This window comes from Bidens hawaiensis, unplaced genomic scaffold (genome assembly GCF_021521415.1).
Source record: "Bidens hawaiensis isolate Kalapana, Puna unplaced genomic scaffold, B.hawaiensis_p1.1 tig00000284_1, whole genome shotgun sequence".
Classification (NCBI taxonomy): domain Eukaryota; kingdom Viridiplantae; phylum Streptophyta; class Magnoliopsida; order Asterales; family Asteraceae; genus Bidens; species Bidens hawaiensis.
The window spans coordinates 1191906-1200661 of NW_027491022.1; the positions used below are offsets into that span (position 1 = coordinate 1191906).

The 8756-nt window shown below is 33.9% G+C and overlaps 1 long non-coding RNA gene across 1 annotated transcript; it reads left to right on the top strand.

The window, feature by feature from the left end:
- The first annotated feature begins 3163 nt into the window (after positions 1 to 3163).
- LOC143618841 (uncharacterized) lies at positions 3164 to 3731 on the top strand. Its single transcript, XR_013151083.1, has 3 exons — positions 3164 to 3267; positions 3367 to 3467; positions 3553 to 3731. It is a non-coding gene; the product is annotated as an uncharacterized LOC143618841 (long non-coding RNA).
- The last annotated feature ends 5025 nt before the right edge of the window (positions 3732 to 8756 follow it).

Consider the following 8756-nt stretch of genomic DNA (forward strand, 5'->3'; position numbering starts at 1 on the left):
AGTAAGAACGTTTAGTTAACGAACTAGTTTTGTTTGTATCACCTAGACTGTAAAACAATGATAGAACAAAGAAATGTAATATATTGTAAATTAGTTTGTAATGTTTCTTTATAAACAATGTGTTGATACCAGAGGTGTCTGTTACATTCATGTTTTACGCTTCCGCGTTGTGCTAGTCGGGGTGTGACAATCACTTAGTCCCTTTAGTCCATATTATAATAATATTAATATTTTAATATTATTATAATCTCAGTACTAAACTGGATTGTATAACTAATCTGGGTATAGCTGGAACGCCCAGAAAGTGGCAATAGGCTTAGGTTGTGATATTGTTCAATGTCTAATACTTAAAACCGAACTTGGCTCAGATTCCCGTTTTCCCAGCTGGGCCAAGTTGTTCGTTTACGCGTTCAGAAAACAGTTATGGGGAAATAAGCTTTGGTAAATGTATTGGTTAATAAAATGATTAAGTTATAAAAAAGGATCACATACTGGGGTACCAGATTAGCCTCGGGGCACGTTTCCGTTTATTCAGTTTGATTTAAGAAAAAACGCGCACAATCTATCCGGATTGTCTAGGTTTCTCATAAAAAAGTTCGTTTTTACTTAATTAATCCAAAAATATGATTTTTGATCACTCTTGGTGTTTTGATATTCCCGCAGGTTCGTTAGTCGCGAACTTGCCGGTTTTTATAAAAACTGAATTGATTAATCTTCAAATTAGCATAATTAATTAACCGTTAATCATTAAATTATGAAAATTTAGCCACTTATCAATTAAAATATTTATATTTTTATAAAAATATTTCTGGAATTATTTACTGACTTATTAATTTATAAAATTCATTTTATCAGCTATATTTTGCCTGAAAATCGTCCGTTTATCCCAAACAATTTCCAAAAATTCCACCAAAATTCCTAAATATCCAATTTATGTCTCAAAACAACCTGTATCAATTACAGAGTGTAAAAAGCTCATGCAATATTCTTTTCGGTCCAAATTTGGCTTTAAAAATTCACAAGAACGCATATACACAAAACACCTTAAATCTGAGTTCCCAGAAAAATTTCATATTTTTTGGAGCGTGTTAACTATTTTTCCCCATTAAACGTCCCAATTCGGTAATAAATTCGCCAAATATTCTCGGATGGTTGAAAAATTACCAGAGATGAACAGGGACTCAATGACATGGTCCCTGATGTCCCTGAAAAATTTTAAGGCCTAATAGTATGCACATCACAACCTTAACCTAAACAGCCCGTAAGAAAGTGTTTCAGCATTACCTTAGCGGTTTTGGTTCGTTTCCGCCTTTCTAATCAACTTTTCAAGCTCTTTTGCTCCTATGTAGGCTAGATACAAGTCCTATATCACAAACCAAGCAATTTTTCATCAACATAACAGCCCTTAACTTAGGGTTTCGTCTGGTGCACAAAAACGAACTTTTGAACCGTAAAATCGCCGTTTCAACCCTTTAATCCGTGTTTATGTCCAAAAAAATTATCAAACCAGGTTTCTAACCATGTGTATGATCAAACCATATTTTTGAACAATATTTAGGTTTTTTGCATGGTTAGGAGTGATTTTTGGTAATCAAACTATTTTTGTAAGTAATTAAACATGATTAAATCAAGTTAAAATTGATTAAAATTGCTAAATACCTTAAGTTTTGGCTAGTTTCCATGAAGAACAGCAGATGTTTGATAGTATAAGTTCTGGAAAATGACTTGAAAATATCTACGCTTTCTTGGTTTTAAAGGAAACCAAATTAATAATAAAAAAAAGTTTTATTCAACTTTGGCGGGCTGGGCTTGTTGGGCACCCTTTGGACCCACTGTTGGCCCATCAGTCTCGTTTTGCATGCCCAAACGTGAAATTCCGACCCCAAATTTATTTCAGGTTCGGTTTTTGGCGCTAAAAACTTATCAGGTGCGTTAAACAGTGCAAAAACGAGTGTTTTTCGGCTAGTTTTGTGTAAAATTATAAAAACATACTATATGTTTGTAAAAATCAAAAATATTTTCACGGATCGCTTAAAACATTTCAAATAAGTGTTTGGTAAGTCTTTTTCAGCTTAACGGATGATATAATGCTTGGTTTGTAGCTATCTTTCGCGTTTAAATCTATAGCAGGTAGTTAAATGAGCATGTTTTCGTTTAACTTGTTTGCTATCGAACTAAGGCCATATTATTAATATTTTAGCGTATATTAAACATATAACACTTATAGATGGCCCCTCGGGATATCCGGTTCATAACCAGACCCGTTCGGTTATTCGTTTGCTTGCTATGCAATAAATTAGTTATATAGATTAGGTTCATCATTTTCACTACCCATCTCTTCAAATCGTTAGATGCAATTCTTCCTTGCTTCAATCCAATCTTCCTAATTTCCAAATTGCTTCCATATTCGTCGAAAACCCATTACGATTGTCGTCTCAAAATCAATCGGAACTACGTTAAAATCCAAAAGAAAATATAAAATAAAGTAAGAAATTGCAAAAACTAATATACGAATTATGGAGAAAGAAAAGTTTTTACAGGTCTCTCAAAATGGGGTTTTATGATTTTAATGGATAAATTTGTTTAAATTGAAATAATTCAAGAAATTACTAGCCATTGTGTACAAGCATGATCCAAAATTTATGTTTTAATGAATAAATTCTAATTTGAGAAGATAAACGACTTCCATTTTTAAATTAAGATTTCCATGAAAATGGAAAGGATATAGTTGAATAAGGGTCTTCTGAGTTTTGATTGGTTTTGCATGTAAAGTACACACCTAGTAACACCGTACTCACTTTCTCCTTTTTTTTATTCAGTGTTCCTCTTATCTCGAAATAATCGGTTTTTTTAAACTGAATTTGACAAGAAGAAATTTCTTTTGGGTCCTGTCCGTATCCAAGTCAAGACCCGATTGGCAGCATAAAGTGAGCTGTATGGAAAGCGAACTCGACAGTTTCAAAGCCCCCCCTCACAATTATTCAAGATATTTTATCAGCTTACATAATCTATAACTATAACTATATATATAGCTTCACATATTATCTAAACTTATTATACCATCACAAAAACACAAGACAAATATTACATTAGTGCATGGTAAAATGGCATATAATAAAAGTGTCCTCCTTCTTCTGCTAATAGCAACTATGTCCTATGCCCAACCAGCTACGTTCCTCCAGGATTTTTGTATTACATGGTCTGATTCCCACATCAGACAGCTTGATGGCGGCAGAACCATTCAGCTTATTCTTGACTGAAGTTCTGGTATGTACATACGCATATACTGAGTTAATGTACTATACTTTAAAGAAAATAATAACTTATATAATACATGTATGGCTATACAAAACATATTTGTTACAGGATGCGGGTTTGCTTCAAAAAGCCAATATTTATTTGGACGTGTGAGCATGAAAATTAAGCTTATTTCTGGATACTCTGCGATCACTGTTACTGCTTTCTATGTACAACTATTTCAATGATGTCAACATTTTACATAACTTGTTTTCTATTAATTGACTAATAGTTATGTGCGGTTTTTTTTTGTAGATGAATTCGGATACACAAGTGTGCGATGAATTGGATTTTGAGTTCTTGGGGAACCAAACTGGCTAACCGTACTCGGTCCAAACCAATGTGTATGCGCATGGGAAAGGTGACAGAGAACAAAGAGTTAACCTCTGGTTCGACCCTGCTGCTGACTGTCACACTTACTCCATCATGTGGAACCATCATCAAGTTGTGTAAGTAGATTGGTAATTCACTTAATATCATGTATTTATAAATTACATGGATTCAATGGTGAACTGATATAATTGGCTAAAAGTTTAAATATAAAATAGTTTCGAGGCCCAGCCAAGTCATAGACCTAAACAATTCATAAAAGCATTCATTTACTCTCCGGCCAAGTCACCCTTACAAATCTTTTCATCCACCTTTTACATGTTTTCATTACCAACTTATTTAAAATTGTTTATTAATATAAACTATAAGGTTATAATATCGTATTACTAATTTTAATAAATGAAAACGCAATTTAAAAGATTGGGTTTTGCGATTCAAAAGGGGGTAGCGGCGCAGCTTGTTGCCCGCTTGCCTTCTGTTTCGATGTAATCCAATAAACAATTGTTTTTAGATTTTTTAGTTAAAGTTTGTGTTCTTATATAAAAAAAAAACTGGTAATTACCTCATATTGAATGTTTTTAAAAGTTTAGAAGATTATAAAATTTCTCTTAAAGTTTAAAACGTTTACAAATTTTATAACTTCTTAAAATTAATAAGAAACTATTTTCAAAAGGGAAAAGAGGAAAAAAAGAAAAACTTCCGTTCCTCGATATTTACCACCATGGACGGCAACCCTAAAGACAGCCACGGACGACATCACATAAGAGCGTTCGTGACAAACGTCCACCTCACGCATTAATCGTGTTGGCATCGCATGCAGATGATTTTAATAAATAATTAGATCCCTAGCGTTGTGGTATTCTACAAAGGCTAACAAAAATGAGAATTGTGAGAAGATATAATTAATTGACATATGTCAAGTGAGGGCCCAAAAAAAAATTGTATAAAAGTAATAATACATATTTTCTCTCTCTAGAAGCAAATCACATGTCAATTCTTCCATTATTTTAAAACGTTTATAACTTTCTCATATGATATATTTAAAAAAAACACCATAATAACAAACGTTTTTTTTATTTTTAATATGAGTATGACTTTGTTATATAAAAATTAAAACAAAAATTACGTTATTGTGTCTTTTTGTTTGTCATTGTGTCTTTCTGCTTGTAATTATGTTTTTTTCGTCTCTGTGTCTTTCAAATCATCATTGTGTTTTTTTTAATGCTAATAATACAGTTGTTTAATAATAATACTTAAATATAAAGATAAAATAACAACAAATCATCTAATACATAAACACAATGATGAATGCATATTACACAATTATCTGAAACGTAAAACACAATGATGAGTACATATAACACAACAACCTGAAACATAAAACACAATAGAAACTACATATTACATAATGACATGAACATAATACACAATGAACGTACTATTTTTTTTCTCCACAGTGACTAAAACACAATGATAAGTAGAAAGACACAATGACAAACAAAAAAACAATTACGAAATCTTTGTTTTTTACTGTTATGTTTAACATGATTATCAATTGATATCACAATGATCAAATCTATAAGACCACTCCCATTGCTTTGGTTGATTGGCCAAAAAATGATAAAGAAAAATGAAAATGAAAATTCTTCAACCAACCTCAATCAAGGTTGGTCCACTAACCTTTGGTTGGGCATTTTTATATTATTTAACATGATATTATTTGTATGTTTATACACTTTTGTAATCAAAATTCTTATTTAAAAACTTTCACATTATATAATTACAAAAAACTATATATATATATAATTATAAAACAAAAATATCTTTTTGCAATGGATAATATTAAGTATTAACATGATCGATATCTATTTTCGACTCTATTTCTAATCTTATTTCAATGTTTTTTTGTAAATATAGAATAAACTATTATAATTAAAATAAATCATTTATCAACTTCGATATAAAATAATTATTTTTTTTATTTGGAATAACATTTAGATAATTAAAAATAACCATAAAGCTTATTAATATTAATTTAGTTAAAAATTAGTTGGGTTTTTAATGAGAGTGAAAAATTGAGTTTGGTTGGGTTGTGTATGTGGAGGAAAGAGAAATTAGTTTTTTAATGAAATGTTAAGTTGGGTTGGGTTGGGTTTGGTTATGAATAAAAGTAATCTAACACAATAAATAGAAAACCCCAATTAAAAATCAAAATAAGCAAACAATAATACAATATAAAAAACCACTATATTTATTTTATTTTTATATAATAATATGATACTAATATTAAATATAAAAAAAGGCTTGTTATTATGACGATTTTTTCTAAAGAATCTTGCATGAAAAAGTTATGAACATTTTTAAATGATGGAGGAATTGACATATGCCTTGTATGTCGAAAGAGAAAGTCAACAAAAGTGGATTATTACCTTTATGTCTTTACCATCAATTTATTCTCTTAAATTAATCTTCAAATTCAACTTTAAGATCAATGGATTATATTTATTTTAATCCTTATCTTTTTTGTTATCCTTTATATTTTAACTTTTACACATATTAATAATATATGCTAAAATCATGTAAATAAACATTTTGACAATTCGACGCACTTTCTTTTATCGTTGTCAAATACAGCATTGAATTTAGATATATCAAAACCGTGTAATCAAGTAACGGCAAATAAACACAATCGGCTAAGGAGGCTAATATTCAGTTAACACTATAAACATAAAACATTACAACGTGACCTATAAAACAACTAGAAAATCAATGCACATGAAGTGGGTACTATATGGAGGCGTTTGGTTTCTAAGGTGGCTATGAAAGGGGTTGGCACAGAAATGACTAAATACCTTAATGATTTTAAGTTTGGGGTTGGTGTGTCGGGTGGTACGGAGGCCATATTACATAGCGCCAACAGGGTATTGAGTGAGCGCCACACTGATGGGTCTCTTGCAATGCTTATAGTTGATTTTTCTAATGCATTTAATATGGTGGATAGATCAGCTTTACTCCATGAGGTAAGGATCAGATGCCCTTCTATTTCCTTGTGGGTGGAATTTTTATATGGGTAGCCATCAAGACTATATCTTGGGGATGATAATATTTGGTCTACCACGGGGGTTCAACAAGGAGGCCCATTGGGACCACTTCTTTTTTCCCTTGTTTTACACCCCCTTGTGCATCAGATTCGAGACAATTGCAAGCTTCTTCTTCATGCCTGATATCTTGATGATGGGACAGTCATTGGAGAGTCAATGGAGGTGGCTAAAGTGCTGGATATCATTAAGGTGACGGGTCCAACTTTGGGTCTTGAACTGAATATTAAGAAAACTGAGCTATTTTGGCATTCTTGTGATGGTACGAAGTCTCGTGACGGTTTATTCTCTGCTGACATTGGGAGACCATTACTAGGGGTGAAGCTTCTTGGGGGAGCTGTTAGTAAAGACACCGGGTTTATTAAGGGTTTGGCAAAGAAGAGAGCTACTAATGTTGTTGATTCGATGCGTCTTCTCCCAAAACTTGGTGACCTGCAGAGTGAGTTACTTTTGCTTCGATCATGTATGGGTATTGCTAAACTTTTCTTCGGTTTGAGAACATGCCAACCTGTTTTTTCGACAAGGGATTGCGTGAGGCGATCGAGGACATTGTAGTTTGTGGAGGTCCTTTCTTTGGAGACTTCCAATGGCGACTTGCTTCCTTACCCATTAAGAATGGGGGTTTGGGGTTGTATTCGGCAGTAGAGGCTTCCTCTTATGCGTTAGTGGCCTCGAGAGCCCAATCATGGGTGCTTCAGGATCACATTTTGCGAGACAGTGGTATATGTGGGATGGATTTTGATTATTCTTGTGATGTAGCTTGTCTTCGTGATATGATTCCAAGCGTCGATTTTAGCAGTTTCTCTAACAAAGAGACCGCCCCCTCTAAAGCCCAGCATGCATTGGCGAGCGCTCTTTTTAGTAAAATTGTTCACGACATGGAGTCACACTTTTACATGACAAGCAGACAAAAAGCCATTTTTGAGTGTCTACAAGCACCACATGCTCAAGATTTTCGTCTTGCTATCCCTATAGATGGGTTAGGTCAGCATATGTCTCCAGTAGAGTATCGTAGTATCCTTAAGTATCGCCTCATGATTCCTCTATTTCCGGTTGATGAGATATGTCCTATTTTTCATAAGGCGTGTTTAGACTCCCGGCGTTCAAATACCGACACGATCTGATTAGGTATGTGCTCTTTGATATATTCCGGCGAGCTGGAATTTCTGTTAAGAAAGAAGCACCTGTGAATTTCCTGACTGATCCATCGGAGGGAAGATCATCTCTTCGACTGGCTGACATTTTGGTGTTTGGATGGATAGGAGGGAAACAACAGTGTGTGGATTTAACAGGGGTTTCTCCTTTGGTGGACTTAGGGAGTAGTGTGTAGGTTCCCTGGACGGATCACACGAGATATCCCGATATACACAGGTGCGGAATCCCTGTGTAGATCGTTACGGACGTAGAACATAAGCTCACGAACACACGAACACGATACGAACAAACACACGTTATATTAATAACCCACCACGAGATACTTACAGACTCTCGACCTCACGTCACTTGACTCACTGAATTACACGTAACTTAACCACTAAAAACCAACACTAAAACGATCAGCCGTACCCTATATAAATACACGACAACTTCGCCTCAGGCGAAGTTGTCCAAAACTTCGCTCGTTCAACAAGTTCGCCTAGGCGAACTTGTCAACAACTTCGCTTGGTTAACAAGTTCGCCTAAGCGAACTTGTCAACAACTTCGCTGTATACAAACAAATACATAAGCAATATTACAGACTCGATTACAGACATTAGACATATGAACTACTGACATTTATGCATCAACAGACTCCCCCTTGGCAGTAGCTTCATATCTTGATCTTTCAGCTCTTGTCTCGTAATCCTGTATCTTCAAGCATGCACTCCTTCTCTAACACATACCGTGACTACTCGCTGATATTTCCTTGCTTCATCCTTCCAAGCAGGAATATAGAATATCTTCTTTTCATTCAACACTTGCAGATCAGCTTTCGATAAGTTAACAAGATGCATCGGATCATACACTCTCAACACTTCTTGTTCATCTTCG